This window comes from Hirundo rustica, chromosome 7 (assembly GCF_015227805.2).
Source record: "Hirundo rustica isolate bHirRus1 chromosome 7, bHirRus1.pri.v3, whole genome shotgun sequence".
Lineage (NCBI taxonomy): Eukaryota > Metazoa > Chordata > Aves > Passeriformes > Hirundinidae > Hirundo > Hirundo rustica.
In genome coordinates this window covers 6,512,596-6,536,195 of record NC_053456.1, presented here as the reverse complement: position 1 = coordinate 6,536,195, position 23,600 = coordinate 6,512,596, and the positions used below count along the sequence as shown (strand labels likewise).

At 40.2% G+C, this 23,600-nt stretch overlaps 1 protein-coding gene across 2 annotated transcripts in view; it reads right to left on the bottom strand.

Annotated features, from left to right (window-relative positions):
* The window catches only part of TMEM163 (transmembrane protein 163), an 87,904-nt gene that overhangs the window by 58,157 nt on the left and 6,147 nt on the right, over nucleotides 1-23,600 (bottom strand). The window lies entirely within an intron of this gene.

The window sequence follows — 23,600 nt, the reverse complement described above, 5'->3', positions numbered from 1 at the left end:
AAGTGGGCTGTCCTGTTGTAGAAGATCACGTTGGTGAAGCAGGACCCGACCCTCACAACCCCACAGGGGCTGTCCTGTTGTAGAAGATCACGTTGGTGAAGCAGGACCCGACCCTCACAACCCCACAGGGGCTGTCCTGTTGTAGAAGATCACGTTGGTGAAGCAGGACCCGACCCTCACAACCCCACAGGGGCTGTCCTGTTGTAGAAGATCACGTTGGTGAAGCAGGACCCGACCCTCACAACCCCACAGGGGCTGTACTGTTGCAGGGAATGGTGTGTTAGGTAGACACCAGCCTACAGAACACCCGAATGCTGAAGTAGAACTGCCTCCTGCTGCTCACAGCACTAACACTTTGCTTCACCATGACATGGGCAACCCAGCAGTATTTCAATTCTTTAGATAACCGCAGCCACGGACAGGGCAGTTAAACACAGCCTAATAAAACATGTAACGAGTACAGGAAGCTGAATTTAACACAACAGCTGTTTGCTGCTCCTCTGCCAAAACAGAGCCTCAAAGGATTCCCAATATCAAAAATCTGAATAAGAGGCAAGAAAAAAATAATTGAGTTGGAACCATTAATCTTCAGTGAAGGACTTTCACTGGTCCAAACTTATGGCAGCTGATGACAGCGGTAGGTATCTTACTACAAATTAGAGATAAAATCCTAGCTCCAAAGTCCTTGCCAAATTCCAACAGTACTTTGAGCAATTCTTAGCCCTTCTGACTCAGTTTTTGAACTGTCAGTTGAGTGGGAGGTGTGAATTGAGGAAATGTTTTCATGAGTTTCCTCATTTAGCCATTTTTCCATAACATACATTGGCAGAGCTCAGAGGAGGAAAAAAAAAAAAAACAACACTCTGCAGACTGTTCACTGTTTTCTGAGTGAATTACTCAGCTCTTTAGCTAAGCCAACGCTTACACCTTCCAAGGTTTCCAAAAATCCTGAAGGCTGTAATTCTTACTCCTCAACACAAAGAATCAAATCCCAGGAAAAATCCTCTTTCTACAAGCAGATTTTAGCAAGTCCCTCATCATGCAGACATCCACATGGAACCTATTAAACTCCAAGCTATTTCTGAAGTGGAAAAAAAACCTGCTTGGAGATGTTAATGAAAATAATGAAAATATAATATCAATTATCTTCATAACGTTAATACTTATCTTGAACTTCAGAAGAACCTGAGCAGGCTGGAGTAGGTAGGAATTCCAGGGCAAGAAGGCAAAGATGTCTCTAGCACTTAGGCCAGGAGCTGGCAGTTTGATCTCTGGGGTTCCATTCCCAGCTTTGCTACTGTCTGACTCTGTGACATCAGAGAGAATGATACAAAATGCAAAACATAACAATCCCTGCAGGGCCCAATCAGCTCCGTTAAGTTTTGGCCTGCCTTTATGAATTCATGACAAAGAGGAAAAGAAACATCCATCTGTCTTTGAAACGCTTACTTGAAAGGGAGTGAACATCCAGCATTCCCTGTCTGTGAGAACAAAATGTCAGGATTCAAGCAATCCCTACAGGAATGGTGGGAAGACAGAAACACAGTGTCTGCCCAAAACTGGCTGTGCTGAGGGGATGAATTGAGGAGAGGAATGAGGAAACTTTTGAAACCCAGAAACACGAGCATTTGTAACAACAGCAGGGAAGAGCATGGGAAGAGCTGTAATCCAAGGCGTGCCTGGCACTACCTGGAGTCCCCCCAGCAGCACTGGGCACATCCTTGCCAGGCTCCACGTGGAGCCAGCACTCCAAGCCGTGGGACAACACCAGGAACAGCCCAGGTAGGACCCAGACACACAGGGAGCTCAGGGAATGCTGAGGATGTGCCTCAGAGGAACAGCGAACACCCACACCTGCCACCACTGGAGGGGTGGCAACACACCCAGCACATGGCCAGGGAAGGCTCCAGGCTTTATTTCTGTAAGGAGGGGATGGGGCAGCACATATTGCCTTGGGGAGGTTAGGGTTTGTTATACGAGAGTACTTGGGAGTTTGGTGTTGCAAAATAGACATTTTTCAAGTGTCTGATGCTGTGGCTTGTCCATTGCGCTGCTGGCATTGATCCTTAATGTACAATTTACCGATTGCCAGCTAATTACATGCCATCAATAAATCAGTGAACCACTTTGATCCCTGTTTGATTTAATCCATGTGACCAGAGCAGTTTGTCCCTGAAACCAGCATTCAAATGAAGTGTCACTGCTGGAAGAAACTCAGAAGTCACTATTGCCCAACTAATTACCCTGAATAATTTTGTATGTACCCAAATAACAATTCCTTGGTGGGCCACAAAATAGAGGGAGAGCTCCAGGGCAGACAGCATTCCAGTCAGAACAGCTGTGCTCTCCAAATACACACAGACATCCAGGTTATCATTGGATTGCTGGAAATCATTATGCATGCAAATTATTTAAAGGTGTTTGTATTTCTGTGCCCTATTTATAGAGTACTTTGCAATGTTTGGGGGAGAGCCCACAGGCTAATAAATAAAAAATAACCTTTGAAGGAGTCATCATTGGGAAAAGCGCTTTTTAAGTACAATGTACCACCAAGAATCCTTGGAATCTTCTCAGTTTGAGACAAAACCACTTTTGCATAGCAACAGCCATCGTGCACAGTCTGCAGAGACGGATTTCAGTGGATCTGTAATCCTATTACTGCTGATTTTATTTAAAAGATAACAAGAATGAAATTAGCAGGGAGATAAGAAATAAGAAGAAAAAAAATAAAATCCAAATACATTTTAAACATAATCCTCTCCAGTGGGTCAAATTACTCATCTTTTCCATGTCTGCCATTACGAGAGCAGTTTTCTGTTGCACTGATTTACTAATTGCCAGTCTCCTAAAATATTGACAAAACCAACCCAAAAACAACAAACAGTAGAATACACAGCACTGGTTTCTCAAGGGACACATATGTGTTGATGCATGACATGAATAATTCAGAATCTTCCCATCTGAAAACAGTTTTTGCATAACTAAGGTATAAAACCCCCTACATTCATTAAGAAAGATTAATAGCTACAACTGCAAATTCAGGGATTTCTTATTGTCATTAGACTTGGTGCTTAGAATGTGAGTTTTATATAGGCGAGGGACAATTATCTCCTGTCCATGCTCTGCATCTTCTGAATAAATCAGTCAGTAGCTTCTCTGTAAAACGTATTTCCATGATATTGATTGTATAGGTGTGCCAAATTAAAAATACACCACTTGAAATACCGTTAGGGTAAACAGCTATAGAAAAGCTAAAAGGAAGCTTCAGATAAGCCACAGAGAGCAAAATGCCATTTTGTGTTATATCCCTGATGAATCTGAGCAAATGAGGTACTCACCTACAGGGGTCACAGGGACTGGTCCAAAAGAAATCGCTTAGCAAGAGGGAGAAAAGGCGGTGGTTCCACAAAACCCATCTTCCCTTCTGCTAGGGAGAGACATCTCTACTGTCTGCTTTCAGGAGACTTGGTGTGTTACCAAGTCCTACAGTGAGTTTTGGCTAAGCCAGGGCACCCATGATTACCACAAAGATGCTGAAATTCAGATAGGGATGGTGAGGGAAGCTAGGGAGAGAAAATCCTCTAGGTTTCTGTTTGTGTGGTGTCCCAAGTCGAGTTAACCATGCTGCTTGCTCCTCAAGCAGACACCAGCTGTCTGCTGTACTCTGTCACTTGAGAGTTAGCAAAGGATGACATCCAACTATTAGCTTTAAACATTTTTTACGGCAGAAAATGTGGTTTTGTTTCCAAAGAGGGGCCTCTTCCAAGAAAAACAAAGGACCAAACCATAAATTAAATATCCCATAAAACTTTCTAAGTGATTCTTCTCTATTTAACAAGGTTAAATGAGCCTCGCTTGAATGATTCTATTGACATTTTTATGATTTGTATTTGTGGACTTTGTCTTTCTCTGCAGAATCCACTAATGATAATAGTGCAATTCAATATATGTGCGCTACCCAGTACCATCCCATCAGCAAACTATATCATGCCCAGCTATCCAAAGATCTCTGGTGGTTGTGATCCTTGAATTGTATCCCAGAAATCTAAGGGCTGCCCATGCAACTCCATCAGAGTTTTAAGCTTGTAAATGCATTAGAAGAGCAAATGCTGAAAGGTTTACTCAGGTTCCTCATGCCAGATTGATTACATCAGACATCTAAGTCCACTGCTTAAGTTTTAATTCATAACTACTTCAGAAACAGCACAAACACTGATCAATAAGACACAGAGGTTCCTTTCTTCAAAGCAGAACAGTCTGTGAAAGGCAAGAACTTTAGATACTGTCAGTAATTTCTGGGATTTGCTGAAGACATGTCTGGAGAACCAGCTTTGTCCTTGCAGATCCCTCCAATTAAACTACTGCAAAATTCCTTGGAGACACAGCAAATGAGCCAAACAACTCTTTCTGTGAAGGTACTGTGAGACCTTCAGAAGCAAATACATGTAAAAAGCTGAAATGCATTTGATTGCAAATCTACATAAAGCATATGATCAACTCAGCTGATCCCCTAAGAAAGTTTCCTTGTCCCAGTGAAGCTTTGAACCTTCTCCTTTGCAAGGTAAGGCGCTCAGCTCAGACTGAGCCACCCAGCTCAGACAGAAGAGTGAGCCGTCTTAAGAAGAGTGAGCAGTGGAGGTTCAAAAGATAAAATAAGCAGGAAACCAAAGAACTGCTGCAAGGGAGCACCTCTTCCCATGTTATTTGCTGTTTCATTGCTCTCTTCAGCCCTTTCAGTCCCTTTTAGGTCTGCACAAAATAAGCCCATAGGACAAATGTATCTTGCAGCCACCAGTAAGACTATACTGTATTATGTTATAAATGATATTTCAAGAACACTGAATAATTTATATCAAATATCACTTGTACTTCCAAATGCTAAGACATCAGAAGGCACTATTCCAGGATTAGAAAAAATCACTGCATAAGTTGGAAAGAGCTGTTCCCCTTAGGTAAAATATTAGCTACCAAAAATATAAGTGAGATTTTCGAGTTCCTCCAAATGTTTTCAGCTTGTAAAATCAGAACCAGAAAAGCTCATGCTATGAAGTAAATAGTGAAGCTCACAGCACAACCATTCCAATATTTAATTGGTTTTCAATGACTACATATATATATATAGATGATGATGATAAAATCAGTGTTAGGAAAACTTACGGAAAACTTGGGCTAACAAAATTATTCAATAAAAATACTGCATCTGGGAGACAGAATTCACTGTAGAGGGAAATGTTTTCATATGGCAGGAGGGGACACAGTGTCTTTTCTTGGTTATATAGATTTTGCACAGCATACACTCTAGTATCAAGATTGTAAAATATTTTTCAGTCCTTGCACACTAGACCTCCTAGCTCCAATATTTATGCAGGAAAGATGCTTTGCATGCTTCTCTTGGTATGGAACTCCACAGTAGGCTTTTGATTTAGTTAAAAAACCATTTCTCATTTAAAGCAACAAGATGCTTCAAAGGATGGAATAATTAAATGAAATTTTCTAGCATCTTTTTGTTGATATTTCTTTCAGTGGTCTTATTCTAGATCCATGAACTTTTTTTATTGATACGCCCAATTTTAGGGATCAAGAAAGCACAATACCCCCAAAAAAGTCTCTATCTCTACACAAGATCTTAATTTCCAACACTGCCTTAAACAAACTTTTACACTAGAATGGCTGAGTGCATAATTACCATTTAATTATCAGATGAAACAGATCAGACACCTCAGAGGCCCTCTCTTTGATAGCCTTGCTGATTGAATAGCAATGCATCCCCCCAGCTGCCATGTGACGTGTGAAAGCTGCTGGAGTAGAACTCCACAGTGGTAGCACCTTCAGGTTCTGACACAAACACAGCTTTAATCTATTCATTTATACAGCACAGAGCTTGTTAAAACAGTTTGGTGTTTTGAGCTGGTATAAATTTAACTCTTGGTGCAATTTTTAAGAATTACAATCTCCCCCAGTAGATTGCTCCAAAGCATAGTGGCAAATTTATAAGACTCCTCCTGAACTCCTGCACTTATAAAATAAATATTTAATTGGAAATCATTTCGCCATTTCTTTCTCTTTCCAAAAAATCAATGCACACTTAGGACTGTTATTCAGTGAACTCAATTATATTTATTACTGGAAGTACCCATGAGGACTATTACCATGCTCTGATCTCTTTCTGATAATTACAGTGTTGTTACACATGGAAACCCAACACATGCCCAAGTCAGGCTGCAGGTCAGATGCCAACAATACATAAATATTTGTCAGTAATTCATTAATGTGCTTCTCAGCTACACAACCATTTCTTCAGCTTCGGTTCCTAGTGAAATGTGCTTCAACTGTGTTTTGTGAAGATATTTGTTACAAAAACACTCCTCACAAGCAGTTGTTAACCAACCCAGTCATCAGCACTCGTGGCCTTCCTCCTGAAATTCTGAATGCTGACAGAAAATTGACTCAAACTTCACAACTCCATCCACTTCAATCCCTGGCTTGATAAATTTCAAAAGCTGCCTGTTAACACAGGGCACACCATGACAAACACAATTAAATCTGAAATCCCGAGTTGCTAATCCCCAGCAATGGGCTAGATCTTGAAAACAACAAACTGGATGGAAGGCCAGTGCCCTGGGCTATTGAGTCCTTAAGCATTAATAAGCATAAATATAGTTCTGAAAATATTGCAGAAAATTTTCCCTTAAAATGAAGAAGATATGAAAAAAGTTGCAATATTTCTGTAACAACTCCTCTCAAACATTTTAAGGAAACACCATGTAATGCAAAACGATCCACTGGGAGAATGTTCAAAGAGGTGATCTGAGATACTAAGAGTCAAAATTAGGCTTCTAAAATCAGTATTCAAATTATTCTTCTTCAGTGTAACCTTCCCAGTGGCACGGAATAGTAAATACAATCCAACTCACAGGCATTCAGTGATAAATAATAAACCAGAAGCATAAAATACCACAACACAGTACAGGTTTGGGACTTGAATATGCACTTTTGAGACATGATCAAAACAACAGCAGAGTTAGAGCCAGGGAAACCACAGAAACAAAGAGGAGCTGGTTAAAATGCCCATGACACCACACAGCAAGGATATCAATGTTCATCTTATTTAAAGCCAGGTAACAGCCTAAGAACAGTGCCTGCCCCTGAAGTCAATAATCATTGTATGTATAACCAAGACCACATAGTTTCACCTAAGAATGATAAAAATGTAATACAAAATATAGTTTTCAGTGATCAGAATGGTCTGAGATGTACTGTTTAAGCACTTGAACGAAGCATAACTTGAGATTCAAAACAAGTGGGCACTTGGAAAAAAAGAAACATAAACATAAATCCAACAGGTATAAGGGGGAAAAAAGGAGGGAGAGAAAGGGAATATGCACTTCTTTAAAATTTTCTAACTCCTAAAATAGTATCCTCTATTACTAAGCATGTAATGTAATGGAGCTTTTATTCTAAGGGCTTTTTATTCAGAAAATTAAAAAAAAAAAAATCCTTATTTTTCAGAAGATAAAGGTAAAATTAAAGAGAAGAAGTATCAGAGGAGACAATTTACCCTCTGATGTGTACCACAACAGCCCACTATGTCCACCAGACCTAACTCTGAGTTTGCATTCATCTTCCTTGAAGAGTCAGCAGCACCTCAACAGAAAACTGAGATTTGGGCTGCATCTGTGCTCTCCTCTCCATCTGGAGGAAAGGAGCAGGAGCTACTTGTTTACTCCTTCAGGAGCTGGAGTACAGACAAACACAATTCCTGTCTTTCTTAGCACCCTCAGTGTCTCTCTCTCGCTCAACAAACAGCATTCAGGCTAATGTGCTTTTCCAGAACAAGACTGCTTCTCCCTCTCCAACCTTTCCTTTTCAATCCTAAACCTCAATTACAAAACAATTGCTTTCTCAAGGACTTCTGGAGAGCCTAATTTCATTTTTAGGGATGACAAGCCATATAGTTGCTAGGGATGGAAAACCATTCAAACATGCTGCTTTGAAGTCTACTGCATTCAAGGCTGACCCAACTCTTGCTAAAGGCAATTAATCATATGAACATACATCAGCAAGACAGTTCTGTACAATGAAATATTGCATCACTACCCCTACAGCGAGCACAGAAGAGAGGAGGTTGCCTAATACTCTTGATCTGTTTGATAAATCATCGATCTTCACAATAAAAAGTAAAAAAAATACTTAAAAAGCCAAGAAACTTTTCTGCTTGAAAAACGGTTTCATTCGCTGGAAAATAATGGAAGCGCATAAAGAATCCATGTCTGCAGGTTCTGTTGCTTTCCTATCCCTTAAAGCTAAATCCTCTCTTTCTATAACCCAAACAAATCAGGGAAGAAAGTCAAGAAATTGTCAATTAATTTTTTAGCCAGAAACCTGATAGTTGCTCGAAGCAGCCATCCCTACCAATTTTATTAATCTCCAAATTCGACATGTGCTCCGTGCAGCGTTATGAATCACTTTGTTATTTTCTAGAGCAGCTCAGATTTAATCACCATTTCACAAAACAGCAAAGTAACAGGATGTTCTGCATCCCTCACCAGTGTCTGTGGAAGTGGGCATGGCACTAGAGGCAAACACTGCCTGCGAGTTTTCCGTGTGACTCAGGATCGCAGCTGCTGTGAAATGAAACACGGAGCAGGGCAGCCCTCACCAAAGGTGGGGAAGGAAAATCTGAGAAGATTTTAATAATAACTCTCAATGCCCAAACTTCCCTTCTTTCCATCTGCCAAATAGACAAAAGTTTGTGTGGAGTAAGATGGGAAGCAGGGTTACCACATCCCTGTATTGCTGCTGCTGAAAACAGTGGGATGCCAAGGATGTGTTTTGTTCCTCCACTTGGAGCTGACCACCACTGGAAATGAACACAGCAAGATTAACAAATCTTTCATGTACAGAAAACTATACTCACATTGGGCATTTCATCATAGCAATCAAAGGCAGAAAACATTCCAGAAGGGTCATCTGAGCCAAGGGGAATGTCTTCTAATGGGGAAAACCAAACATTCCTTGCAATCATTAATAGTGTTAGCAAATGAAATTCTGAACCAGTTGAAGGAAGAGTAAAAATCCTACAAAACCACCTCTGAGGCCAGGGAGTTTGTCCCTATCTATTGGAATTCTGAACAATCTTGTTTGGGGTTTTTTTACAGATAAAGCTAAAAGGAGGAAATTCAACAAAACCACATGTAATTGCTTCTAAACCTTCTTCAAGATCCTAAGTACCTTCTTCTGTATTTCTTTGCTTTCCATAACTATCTAGCACAGTCATATTTGTCTAAATCTGGAGGAATTCTGTATCATATTCTGCTCTATCAACACTTAGAAAAACATATTCTTTCCTGAAAATCTCAAAGCTCAAGATAGTGGATCTTACTAAGGCTTAGGAACACAATGTGAATAATCTCAATGAAAACAAAACAAATTACATTAGTAATTTAAAATTCTAATTTCTATTTAATTTCTAATTCTTCATCCTAAATCAGAATTACTAAAAAACAAGTGGAGCCCTCAAAAATCTAAGTACAACGCAGTAACAGGAAAGTTAAGCACCCTACCAGCCCCAGAACTGGAAATTGGATCAGATTTTCCTAAAGCCGTGCACTTTTTTTGCATGTCAAATTCTTCCCAGCTACTGATGTTGCCCTATGTCAAAGGATTTCTATTGATTGCAAAGAAGATAACGAATACCAAGTATCTCCCAAACAGAGCCCCTTTATCAACATCTGCTGCTGACCCAGGGCCTTGACATTCCTTATCTCCGTTTCATCAGCATCACAAGACAGACACAGAAGCACACAAAGGCAAAAATCAATTCTGATTGAAGTTACAGAAGTGAAATCAAGGCAGACACATTTCTGGAGCAGGGGAGCTACACAGAATCATTAATGGGATTAAAACATTTTATTAACTTCCCTGCATCTTACCTGAGTGAAATCATTGTATACACACACAGAATGTTGGAGCTGAGAAAACAGATCGTAAATGTTTAGGTCTAAAACGTGTCTTTGCACTGTGTAGTAACTAAGATTTTTTGCAGTTCTACCTGCCAGCAAATGTGAATCCCAGGGCACCAGGAAAGGAGAAAAACCATTTCCATTCCTTCCTAATTGGACCCCGGAGACTGACACATATAAATCAAAAATCAAGTCTGCTGCTTTTTGGAGTGAAACTGCTTTGTAACTGTGAAACTGCCTGCAAGGGATAGGTAGCAATAGCATTTCTTAAACTAACTGCAAAAGATATCACCTGAATGACAGTTAAACAGATTCATTACAAGCAAAGGTCAGCTCCTCATGTGACCTCTACTGTTCTTGAATAACCTTATACTTGTATGAGAAATTAAAACAAATAAATCCAGCTGAATACCAGAAGCTGCAGAAAACTCAATTCTTTCCCTTCAAAAGTGTATTTCCTCCAAAGATTACTGAGTGGCTCAAATGCTGACAGTGTAGGACACTCCTTCTGAATAAAACCAGTGTTGTATCATTATCTGCCATAAGCGCCCCGGCCTCCTGTGCCAAGCAGCGAGGGAACTGGCTGTGGTGCACAGGAGTGCAAGCCTGGTTTCATAACCCTTGTCCCTCAGCAGCCCCAGCTCTCCTGAGAGCTTTTACTCGCTCTGGAACTGAGAACACGTTTTTAGAAGCACTACATCCTCTCAAAGTAATTTCTTATTACATATTTCTTAGCAAGACCCATAGTTTGTGCCCTTGCTTCAAACCACAGAATCTGCACGCTTATATTTATATGTTTGTATGAGATCTCCAAACCAATTTGTTAGTCCTGCAGCTTCCTTGTAAGCCAGTTGTGCAATCTGTTTTCCCATGTGTCATCTCCTATGTAGGGCAGGGTGACAGGATATCACCTCCCTGTTTGGGAAGCGGTTTGCTGCCAGGTTTGATGGGCTTTACCCTGGATGATCCACTCGAGTCTCTTTCCACATGCGCTTAGCACTGGATCCACTGGATTCCATCCCTCCTTTCCAACTGGAAGTATGTCTGCCTTCTTCAATTATATGAAAGTCACGGAGTCCTCAGGCCCAAGGACGTTTTTAAGATCGCCATTGAAAGAAAGGCTGATTGTGCTCACCTCTAAACAACAGCACAGCAAAACCAAGAATGCACAAAGGCAAAGCAAGCATCAAAACCACTCCCACCTCTAAAAGCACCCAAGTCATCTGCCCATAGGGTGATTAAAAACAAACCCTTTGGCTTTTCCTCATTCGAGGAACACCGAGCTCAGCCAGTGCACAGAAGAACAGCAAAGACTGGGACTGAATGCAGCTCTTCACACAAAGTCTGTTCCAAGGATTTGTCAACACAGGACACTGAAAACTTCCCAGGATTAACCTGTGGACCCTAGAGATGCGCTGTTAGCACACATCTCCTGTTCCTCAGAACTTCTCTGTATGGCTTCCCTACTTCCCATCCACACCCTCAAATGCCATACAAGGCTGCAGTAGCTGTAAAGAGAAGGCAAGACAACAATTCTTTAGTAGTTCTTCCTCAAATCATCTCCCTGAAGCTCCTCTCCATGCCAGGCTCTGGAATAATAAGTATAACAGGCTCAGAAAAGAACACAGCATCACAGGAACATGTCCTTTAAACAAGGGATGTGCACTTGGTCATGAAAAATTGATTTCATCAGTAATAAGCACCATCTACCCTAATTCTTAAACAAACTTAACCCAGAATTTGGGGTGCTTTTTTATGTTGGCTAACTCATACCATGTTTAGCAAACCTTCTCTCCTCTACTACAGAGGCTGTCTTATTACTTTGACTTGGTTTTTTTGCAAAAGCAAAATTTAGCAAGGTTTTTTACTGCTTAGCTGAAAGCTGCATTGCAGCAGGAAGCCTATGCAGAAAATGTGCACAGTACCCAGGCAGGGTAACAAATCACCAGCTCACTAAACTCCAGTGTGCCTCACGGTCACTGCAGAGCAGCATTTATTTCACAGTGAACTCTAAACACACCAGGGGGAGTTATAAAGGGAAAATTCATATGCAGAAAGCTGTTTATTATGGTGCTAAGGCAACATGGAAAGACTGACTTCTCCATTCTAAAACAGGGGAATACAGACTTCCAGCCACCTAAGAAAACTATCAGGGACAACATTCTGCTGGACAGTGTTCATGTTGGCACTCTTCCTTAGCCTTCATAAATGGATTTTTGTTTATTTTTTCAGCTACAAGGGGTAGGGAGACATCGTCCAACACCACAGCAATCTCCAGGGGCATACATGCTGTACCTAACCTGAATCATTAGACAGCCATTTCACTTCCCTGTCTCATGCCCTGAAAAATATTCACAGCCCAGTTACAAATTACCAGCAGATTCTCACAGAGTAGTAAACGCAGTGACCAATCTGCCTATATATTCTGGGAATAAAGTAACTTACCTAGTTTTAGACTGCCACACCTGAGCCAGCCAAACCTCAAATGTCTGTTCAAGTCTTGGCAAAATTATATATATATATATATATATACACACATATATATATCAATCAAAGCAAAGAAAAAAGAGGAAAACATTTGGTAACCTCAGGGAATCCAACTGCACTTTTTATGCAGCTTTCAAACCTTACTTTGAACGCTGGACTGCTGAGCTTTGTTACAAAAACCTCTGGCTCCGTTTTTCCCAAAAAGAGAAAAAGTACATGCAACAAACCTAACATAGCCCTGCAAAAAATAACATCAGACATGAAAAGTCACACTGAACATCAGGTCAAACAGATACATGGGAAAATAGGTTCTTCCTTGAGATTCAAGGCCTCACTAATGTGTTCCAGACAGCTGTCAGTAGTTAGAGCCATCTTACTTGCTGCTCAATGATACTTTCAATATTTTAAACTCCCATCCTCTGTAAAGATTTCCTCCTTGATCTCAAGAACTTTGTGCACTTAGAACTCAAGGCAGGTTATTTCCTAGCATTCTCCTGTCCTTTTCATTTCTCAGTGGTACTCATTTGACAGCAGTTTCAATTTGTAAAAGCCCTTTCCAGCCTCTACCTGACCAGTGAAAATGGTTACTCAAAGAAAGAGAACAAACATAAGCTTGCCGGCACTGAAAAACCAATGTTAATGACATTTACATTTCTCAATCACCTACAAGGAAGAAGAAAAAAAAAAGAGAAAGCAGGAAAAAGTAGATCCAAGCCCTAAGTCCTTCAAGGACCTTGAGAGACTCCACAAAAAGTGAAACTATTCCACCAACAGCCACCACTCTATGTGACTGCCCAACCCTCTCCTCTCACTCTAAATTGTCTCCAAATTGTTCCAGCTCATCAGTAACTGGGTTAACTGCACCACCAAAATACATCAGGAGTAGCACCACAAAACCCACCAGCTCAAAACACCTCACTCAACCTTAAAGTCACCCCTGTAGAGGCAACAGGAAGTCAAACACCTCTAAATGGGTTCAGTACATTACAGCAGTAGAAATTCTGTGACTTTGAAATACCTTTCACAAGTTAAACCACAACAAACTGCGGAAACTACCCCACAGATCAGTAGGTCTAATACTGAGAGGGAGCAGGCAGCAATGCCTTCCTACAACTGCACATACAAAATTCAGAGCGTGTTGTCACCCCAAAAGACTTAGGTTGCATATAAACATGTCAGCTACTATACAGCAAAACACTCCAATTTTTTGGCAGAAACATCAGTTACCTTTTCATTTATCAAAGCCTGATGTGTGCAGATGGAGAACAAGCTTATGGCAGTAAAATCGTTTTCCCAAAGCCACAAAAAAAAGCTTGGGCTCTGCCCAGGATTAGAACAGTCCCTGGAGCAAATTCTTGGCCCAGCCTCTGTGAACCTAGCAGGATCTGAGTTACTGTTAATTCACCTTTTTTCCCCAGCGGTCAAAAATGCCTGCAAGAGTCAAGACAGACTGCCTTAAGCAAATATTTCCTCACGAAAGTGAGAAACAACTAACTACCAAAACACCAAGGAAATGCTAAAGAGGGTCTGAGAACACTTTGTCTAGTACAAGTTCATCCTACCATTTGCCATACGCTTCAGGGACTGATGCTTATTTGTTTCAAATTGAAATAAACCCATGAAAGTCAACAAATCTATAGCCTCCAGCTGAAGATCTGTCCCCTATAAATTACCTCAAGTGTATTCAGGTGATTTCAAGTCTAAAGATTCCATAAGCCATTAAACATCACTTTGCAACATTATCCCTTAAATCACAGCCTTGTTTTCATTCACCAGATGTTTCTCAGCAGGCAAATGTACACACAATAACCCAATGAGTGTCTCTTAGTGGGAGAGTAACAAGAAATTTCACTTTGAGTAGGGTTTGCTCAAGTGGCAGGACCCAAAATACAAAAATTGAATCCTTTTCCTGCCCACTTCTCAGCGTCAGATATTTGTGGGCTTGGTTTTTTGACACATTCACAGGCAGTAACTACGGCTTTCCCACAGTCAGAACTCCTATGGTAAAGGGCACATAACTATGATTTCTACCTCTTTAACTAAAAATCTTAATAATTTAATTTGCTGACTCATTTTTTTCATGGCTAGAGAGGATTGTTAAGCGATGCCTCCTTTTCTTTTTGCAGGCAATTACACACAGAAATATCAAGTCATGCTAAATGAAAAGGACGCAGTTTTACTATTAGTTTTTAATGTGCCACAAAAACGAGCAGATGAATTGGCTCTTTTGGGTACTATTAGTTCCACACAGTTAGACATTATAGCCTGATATATGTTAGCCTCAGCAGCAAGTCAGAGAATAGTGATGTCTATCAATTTGGGAGGCACACAATAATCCTCTGGGCATACACACAGCCCTGTTCTACACAACAAGCTGAGACTGATGCCTTACATCTGTCTTCCTCACTCCTGGCAGCACGCTCCAGCACACATGCAAATTGATCCCCATAAACCAGCGCTGCACAGGCTGTCTCCAGCTGTTGAGCAGTTTTCTCGCAGCCCCTGAGCCATGCATTTAGGAAGTGACCTGCCACCACTGCAATCACCATCAGTTTTGTCTCTGGATTCCAAGGTGCTGGCCAGGCCTGGGTGCTTGGCTCTGCCCTGTGCTTTCCACAGACCTTTTAGCAGCACTTAATTCACACTAAATGGGAATTTAACATCAGCGTTTCAAGTGTACCTTAATCTGTCTATCGCTCCCTTACCAGAATGGGAATGCACTAAGTTACTTTTTATTTTCCCAACTATGCATCCTAGCTGACACTGCAGGCTGCATTTCCATCCTATTAAAGCTCCCACTAAACAAAATAAATATTTCTTCTAATTTTTTTTTCTTTTCAGAGCCTGGGGAAACACTGTCATTCTTTGGCCATTAAAATGTTTCACTAAAGAATGTGATCTGTGGACGGCGCACTCAAATGTGTATTTTCTTCACCTTGATTTATTGAAAAGATACATTGTACTTAACAGTTCCTTGAAGCAAAATCTTTAATAGCAGAAGATAAACAATCCTCATATCTGATGAGAAAACTCCATTTAGGATTCAGCCAAAGATCCTGCTCTGCAGTAGATGTTACTCATTCTCAGCATCGCACCTGGCACAAAAATGGCTCAGAGATCTCTCCAGAAAGGAGAGCTTGTGGTGCAAGTGCCAAAAGCCACTTATCCTGCAACAGTTCCTGGAAGGCAGATGCCTCTTGTCTACCTATTTTTATGGTATCTCTCAGACTATCCCACTTCCTCTGCAGTTCTGTCTAGCAAAATACCAGCTGGTTATTCCTGGTCATTCTTCTTTGACTAAGCACTGACTAATCTGCTTCTTTGAACTCTGAAGATAAGCTTCCCTGTCCCTTTTTCTGCACTACCCAGAGGAAAAAAGAACAGAAATGGAAGTCATACATGAAAGTCAGAAGAGATACGCAGGAGCTCTTTATGGTTTTTCTGAAGAAGACTGCTTTGCAAATGAAGGTTAAGCGTCCATTAAAAGTTATCTTGTCTTTCCCGACCTCCAGAGTTTTTGTTTCAGTCTTTACCAAAGACTGTGATAATGTTCATCTGAACCAAACTAATTTGACCAGGTTGTAGCACCCATTTAGGACAAGGTACCAAAGTTCTCCAACCTTTAGATTTATCAGACTGGATTTTCCACACAGTATTAATATGCCTGCTCTCACAGTGTCATGGCATGTGACCAACAGGAGTACCAGGACACGAGGTTTCTGCTCTTGCTGGTGGCATTTTCAGAAAGCAAAGTGAACTTCAGCTCAGACTGGGTTAATGACCTCAGCAGGGGTGGTGCCACTTACACACAACCTGTTATTTTGGGTTTTTTTATCATTCTCTGTTATCTTCTCTGTGTCCCACCACCAATTCCCATTTTTCACCGAGCACTACCATGGCTTCACATCCAGCTTCAAGGTATGGGAGCTGCTGGGAGCTCAAATTCAGGGTAAAGAACACATGTTATGAGATCATTTTACTAAGTCCTCCTACAGCACAATTTTAATAAAATGAGTCATTTGCAAATAATATTCTGCACTGAGAAAGTATTGAAATCTAACAAATAAACTAAAATCTACTAAATCTACTAAAATCTAATAAATTTCTACTAACGAAAGGAACTCAAACACTGTTACTGAAAAATCACAGAAAATAAGTGCCAAAAAGGAAACACCAAGCACTATCAACCTCCCCAGTAAAGCAAAAGTTACAAATGTTATTAAAAAAATTAACTGAAGTACAAGTTCACATTTTGGTGTTTAAATTTTGTTGCATATTAAGTTAAAAACATGAATATTTTAAAATTTCTGGCAGAAGAAAACCTAAGAAGAAAGCTGTGCACTGGTTTTCATTACTTTCACTGCTGCCCATGAAATGTGAATCCAGTAATGTTTTAAAAACTCACAAGATTCAAACAACAAAGTGAAACTACACAATGAATGTTAAACATAACTTTTCTGTCATCAATATTGATTTTCAGCTCCAGACACATAGAATTACAAGTTCAATTTTGCCAATAAGCAAAGAAGTGCATTTTTCAATTGGGAGAGCAGAGAAAATATGAAATGTTCTATGAAAACCAAATTCTATGGGTTTTCCATAGAAATTCTATGTCTGATAGAAACCGATTCCATCAGGCATCCATAAAGAAATCTGTTAATACATTCTTGCCTTTGCACAAGCTGAGGCACTACTTTGTGGGACTGATACTACAGCAATTGAATGAAAATACATTTGACTTTTCAGACTGCAGGGATGGTCCTTCAAAGGGCAGATGCACACCCACTTATGTGACGCAGCAAATACAGCAAGAGCAACAACTGAGACTTGTGCAAAAGGATCATTTACTTTCAATTTTATACATAAAATTCAAGCATGTTTTTTATGGATAACAGTTAACATGCAATAAACTTAATATTACTCTTTTTTTCCCCTAACTACTTCCATCTGCTTTTAGTCAAGACACACATTTTTCACTCACTACAAGCTAGGGATGGCTGTAGGGCACATTGTTCCCTCACCACCCAGTTAGCACCAAGTGGCCTGCCTAAAACCCTCCCATGCAGCGCTGAACTCTTTTCCCATAAGAAAAATGAACCCTCGACCTACACCTGTCTGTAATGGCACAGTAGAATTCTCTCAGGGATAGGAGTAGGATCCATGACATCCCTCCAATTACTTAACAATAATTACACTTATTTGTACATTGCACCTTGCTACACAACTGTATTCTCATCGTTGGAACCTCTGAACCATCAAACACAGAGCTGCCTTTGACACAGTCCAAGCAGGGATCTGATGGCAAAACTGAAGACCAAATTTCGAGTGTCTAAAACCTCCTGCTCCGATTTAAATATAACATATATTACCCATGTTACATATCAGAGATGTATATTAATTTGAAAGACATTACCATTCTTACTGGTCTAAACATGGCACAGACTAATTTCAATCTTTTCCACACAAAACAAACCCAAACAAAACCTTGGAATGGAAAAATAAAACAACAAAGGAAAGAACTGTGATTGTGATTATTACACCAAGCAGCCTAGACAATGTACTTGCACGTTTCTCACTCTTCATGGAGTTGTGTTAAAGTGATGCTTTTCCCTCACCATCAGCATCACCCTGTTTTAATTTCAGAATTCTTTGGAATGATCTTCTCTCATGAAAAAAGAATAACTACTTAACACAAGCAATCATTGAACTGCAATTTTCAAACGCAAAAATACACAGACCAGTGTGTTTTAAAGGTTAGCATCTAAACACAAATTCAGCTGTTTTAACAAACTTCCACCACAGCAACAATTTTTTAACTGTCTGCTGCTCAAATACATTATATTATTAGATATAATGTTATATCTGTTCTAGGTTTCAAAGATTTCTACCATCATTTTCCCTGCCAGCTAAGGAAAAGATTTCATGAAGTGTGAAGCACTGCAGATTTTAGACCCACACTTCTGCTCAACAGCTATCAGTCTTGAACCTGACATCCATATGTTATTTTCTCCTCCCAAGAAAGTCACTTAGAGCTTTGGATGCCTGGAAAAAAGGAAAAAATAGGCCCTTTACTGGCTTCTCATTTCATTTTCAGTGAATGAAAATTGCATTTTGTCATTATTAAGCGCAGACTGACCTATACCAAAGGCTGTCTTCTGCCAGTGCTGCCCAGGCAATGGATTTTTTGTCCTTTAGATTTTATGTGTAACATGGTTAGGACCAAACTCTATTTTCACCTCTAGTGGTGCAGCTGTAACGAGGATGTCAGGAAGAGTCACCAATATCAGACCTCTGCCTTGGGAATTTGAGTTCCACATTTCATTAACGCTTCTGTGAGGCTACAGCCCTGAAGCATCTGTCTTCGTGTAACTGATGTAATTAAACACCTTGAGAAATTCTAAATGAGGGATCTGCATACTATCATGGAGGAGCTTTATTCTGTGTTTAGTTTCTACTTGGTATTAAGTGTTTGAATGGAATTGTGACTTGAAATGTAACTTTCTGAATAAATGCAGTGCTCTACCCAAGAAAAATAATCTAAAAAAGCGCTCTTTGTGGGTCTTTAGGAGTGAGAGATGCAATTCTGTATAATTCCTGGAAGGGAAAACACAAACACTAAAACTTTTCACATTTTCTGTGATACTGGAGAGTTCTGTTTAGGTTCCCAGAGGAGACACTCAAGCCCCAGCCTGAGCGCTGAATGCCCATCATTTGTCTAAAATCAGTGACCTTTAAAGAATGAAATATCCAAACTAAAGGGCTTCAGAACCATGAACCTTCCCCTACTTTTTTTTTTTTAAGTAGTGTTATTATAATTCACAGCTGTGCCCAGGGTATACTAAGTATTGTGCAAACATCAGGGAAAGCCTGCATATATTTATTTTTTCAAGTACGGATAGGAATGGGCCACAGAGAAAATGATATATTCATCAATACATTAATACAGTCGCTCCCCATCTCCGTTGTCTGAGATTACATCCAGGTGTGAGCATCCCAAGAAAACAACTTAAAATGTTTGTCCCATGCAACTTCATTTGCATGCACCAGAGCAAAGGAAAACCAGTAGTCATGTCCTATAGCCAACCCATATGAGACTTTATGACTCAGTGTAGTCATTCCAATGGAAAAAGTGGGCCTGGATACACAATTTCTAAGTTTGTTGGCATTTATAGCTGTTAGAATCTGAATTAGCATAAGGCATTAATTTGAAAGCAAAACCTACCCTGAAATTTGAAGGCATTTGCACCACACATTTCAAACAAAATGCCTCTCAGTATGTGGAAACTCACTTTGATAAATCATTTTCCAGCAATTCATCCCAGAACACAAATAATTTTTTTATATAAATTCAGAATGTCAGTGCCTGCATTTACATTTAATACCTTATCTGTGGGCCAATAGCTAATCCTGTAAAATACTCCCACTCACGGAATCCTACCTACTGAGTTTCCGCCTGAGATTTGATCCAGATAAATGGAATTCACCTCCTCAAAATCCCAGCACCTCTTACTGCACCAGACACTTACCAGGATGTGGCCTTTTGCTGCACTCAGTTATTCCTATACAGCTGAACCTTACCTGTGCCTGAGGTGAGCTGAAAGGGGGATCTCCAGAGAAGCCTGGGGACAGATGGGATCCCCCAGCTGCCTGCCATTTCCCAGCACTCTGCAGACAGCCCCTGTCACTCTCCCAGCGACCAGGGCTGGTGCAGACCCGGCCACGCTGGGACGGGCTGGCTGCAGCCCCGCACAAAGCTCACATTTACAAACCCACGCATTCTAAATATTCCCTCAGTCTCCGACTACAAAGAAAGCCTTCAGTGCAGAACTTGGTCCCTGCATTGTTTTGGGGTATTGACAGGACTCCTCCATTCACTGTGAAACAATTTTGGCTAATCAGATCAGGAAGATGAATGAACGCGCTGCTTTCTGTGAATCACAGGTCTGCACTGGACAAGAAATGCCAGACAGAACGAGCTTGTTTTCTGCTTTGACAATATTATCAGAGATTAGCTGCCTGAGCAGAAACTGAACTGCAGCAGCAGAAGCTGTGTTTGTATATTTTTCAAAAGTATGCTTTAGCGACATAAATGTCAAGAGACTAAGAATAATGGGTTTCAAAATGCTTGAGTTCTATTCCACCTGTTCTCTGTTATGATTCTTAAACTAGGCTCAGTATGAACACACAATGCTGCAGCTACAGAAAGAAATAATAGTTACTATGAAATTACTGCAGCCTTATACTACACAGATATACACTGGGAAAAAAAGATGCTTTTATTCTGTTATCATTCTTTTCTCTGTTATCATTCTTTTCTTATATTACTGTAATCCAGAAATAATTATATTAGAATTATTATTCTGGCACTTACTTGGGGTGCTAAGGAATAATTTAATGTTCATTTTAATAACTTTTATCATGCTCAGACTCTCTTTATTGCTATATATTTATAACCAAGAAAATTCACTCTTGATGAGAATTCTACAAGTATGCATATTTCAGGCAGCACTGAAACGAAGAGCAAAAGGAATTTATTCACCAGGCATTGATTAGCATTTGATCATGAAAGTATTGCACAGAACAACAGTGCCAGAATATTTTGAGAGCACCAAATTTTCAGCCACTGAAGATGATACATGGGTTTCCAGTGACCTCAAGGCCCTCACACATTTACGTCTATAGAGATTTTACCCAAGCCTTGTGAAATTTCATGCTGGAGAGAAACATCTGCAACAGCTCTCAGAGCCATGAGAACACAGTGGGTACCACAGAGTGCAGGAGCTGCACCAGAGACAGCAGCTGGAACTTCCAAACGCCCGTTTACAAGTACACCATTTCTGCAGTAAAATTAAGTTTATTAAGTCCTTGACAGTAAGAGACCTGTTCTTTCAGCTAAGTGGAAAAGCTGATTTCATGGTCTAAGTCCTGCTTGTCAATATTAGTGAATGAAGGGTGACAACCTAATTTTCCCTCAGGCAGTCATTCTGCTCCATGCCCAGCCTAGCCTAGTCCAGCTTTCTCTGAAAGTGTGGTCAGGCACTGCAAAAGGCTGCGCAGGGAAGTGGTGGAATCATCATCTCTGGAAGTGTTCAAAAAACCTCTGAATGTGGCTCTCAGGGACACTGTTCAGTCATGAATGTGGCAGTGCAGGGATAACAATCAGGCATGATCTTAGAGGTCTTTTCCAACCTTAAAATTCTATGATTTTATGATCTCAAACCTCATTTCCCATAAACATTACCTAATAAGGAAACTACTTTATCTATTCAGATCAACACTAGATTTTTCAGTCTCCTTCAAAATTACCAAGTGAAAGATCAGAGTTCAACTAGGGCAGCATCATAGTCCCACCAAGAGAAAACACCTCATATCAGTCAGGATAAACCATTCCAACTTACTCTAATGCTGGAAAAATACATTGTTGGAGGCAACTAGACCAGCCTTGAAAGAAAGGATGGGGAGTGGACCATAAAAAAGGAAAGGGAATCTACTTACAAACACTTGGTTGGAAAAGGAGACTCTTGAACCTCTTCCCTACTCTCCACATGGGCATCACTCCCATTAGCATTTTCCCTACAATTATCAAATAACATCAGTTCCCTGGCCTAGTATCTTGACTATATCATGTGGGATACACTTGCAAGAAGGCCTTTTGAAGCCTATAAGGGGATAAAACAGGAATTTAAATGAGGAATTTACAGGAGAGAGCAGTGAGAATAGTTAGTGCAGCCTGACAATTACCACAACAGGTCCCCGTTTTTCACTGAAATGGAACATCAGGGCTGTATTTCTAACACTTCACCATTACAGACAGGAGGGTACAAATGAAAGAGGATGCTTTAAATAGCAGTTGTTTGCAATGAATTGCCAGTGTCAGATACCCCAAAGTGACAGCTAGACATTTAAATCAAACAGGCAGCAAGTTCTGGTCACCTGGCATCTCTCCCAACTCATGGGTTGGCTACAGGAACCTGCTAAAAGGACAGCACCGAGGAAGAGGGCAGCCAATGTGAGACAATGAAATGAGCAGAACTTCTGAAATTGCACAGGGACAGCAAAGTGATCCCAGTAGTCACTGTATTTTCCTCAAAGACTGAAAAATTTTAATAGTAAACACATGAAAAGCCCTGGCAACGCTTTTGTGGCATGTAAGTTAACTGCCAACTACCTATTAAGAGATTCCATACAGATTTAATATGTATCTGTGAGCTGATTCCTCTTTTATTCTTCATTAATTTAGTCTCAGCAAGCCATGGGGAAAGATACATGCCAAAAACATATAATTAGTCTGCTACTGATTTCAGTAGCTCAGCGCCTATCCCCTCCAGCTGAATGCGCAGCCACAGTATGTCCAGACAGGGACTACATTCTTTGCTGTTGTTTGTTTCTCTAAACACTACCAGAGTGCCAAAAATAAGGAAAGAAAGAAGAATTCAGCCTAAATAATCTTTTAAAAAATTGTTTTTTAAGGTTCCTTTTTAAAGACACAGTTTTAGTTATCTAAGTTATGCGCTTAATTCTCGCAACGGTGACAAAAGAAAATGAAAAATAAAATTAAGCCATATCACAATATTCCTTAAAAGTATAGTGTTAATAGGTAACAAGGTTATTCTGTAGCATAGTATTTACCTCTATGCTGCTTCAGTAGCAAAGACAGACCTCTGTATTTCCATGAAGCAGAACAAAATGGAAACTTGTTTCACTCTCCTGTTAGCATTCAAATTCTTTACAGCGTCAGATTCTGCTTTTAAGTGTTCCTCCTCTTTTTTTCTTATTTCTGAACCAAGTTATTGTACCTGTGTTTCCACATAAATTGCTCTGAGTAATATATGTTGAGTTTTCAGAGACCATTTGGTCAGATTTTAATCACCTCTCCTGGGAGCTGACACCAACTTCCAGCAGCAGGTCATACAATGCAGATTAGAATAACAAAAGACATGCTGCTGTGATTCCAAAAAAAATAGGGACAAATAATACAAGTTAGTCTTTATCAAGCTTAAGAAGGATGTTTTGAGATTTCTTTGATGTCTCCTAGACAGACCCTGCCTTTTGTTTGTATTAGAGCATAAATTCAATCACTTCTGACTTTTCCTTCTCTAAAACAGAAAACGTGCCACTGCAAAGATTCTGTTCCATGTTCCATATTTCTTT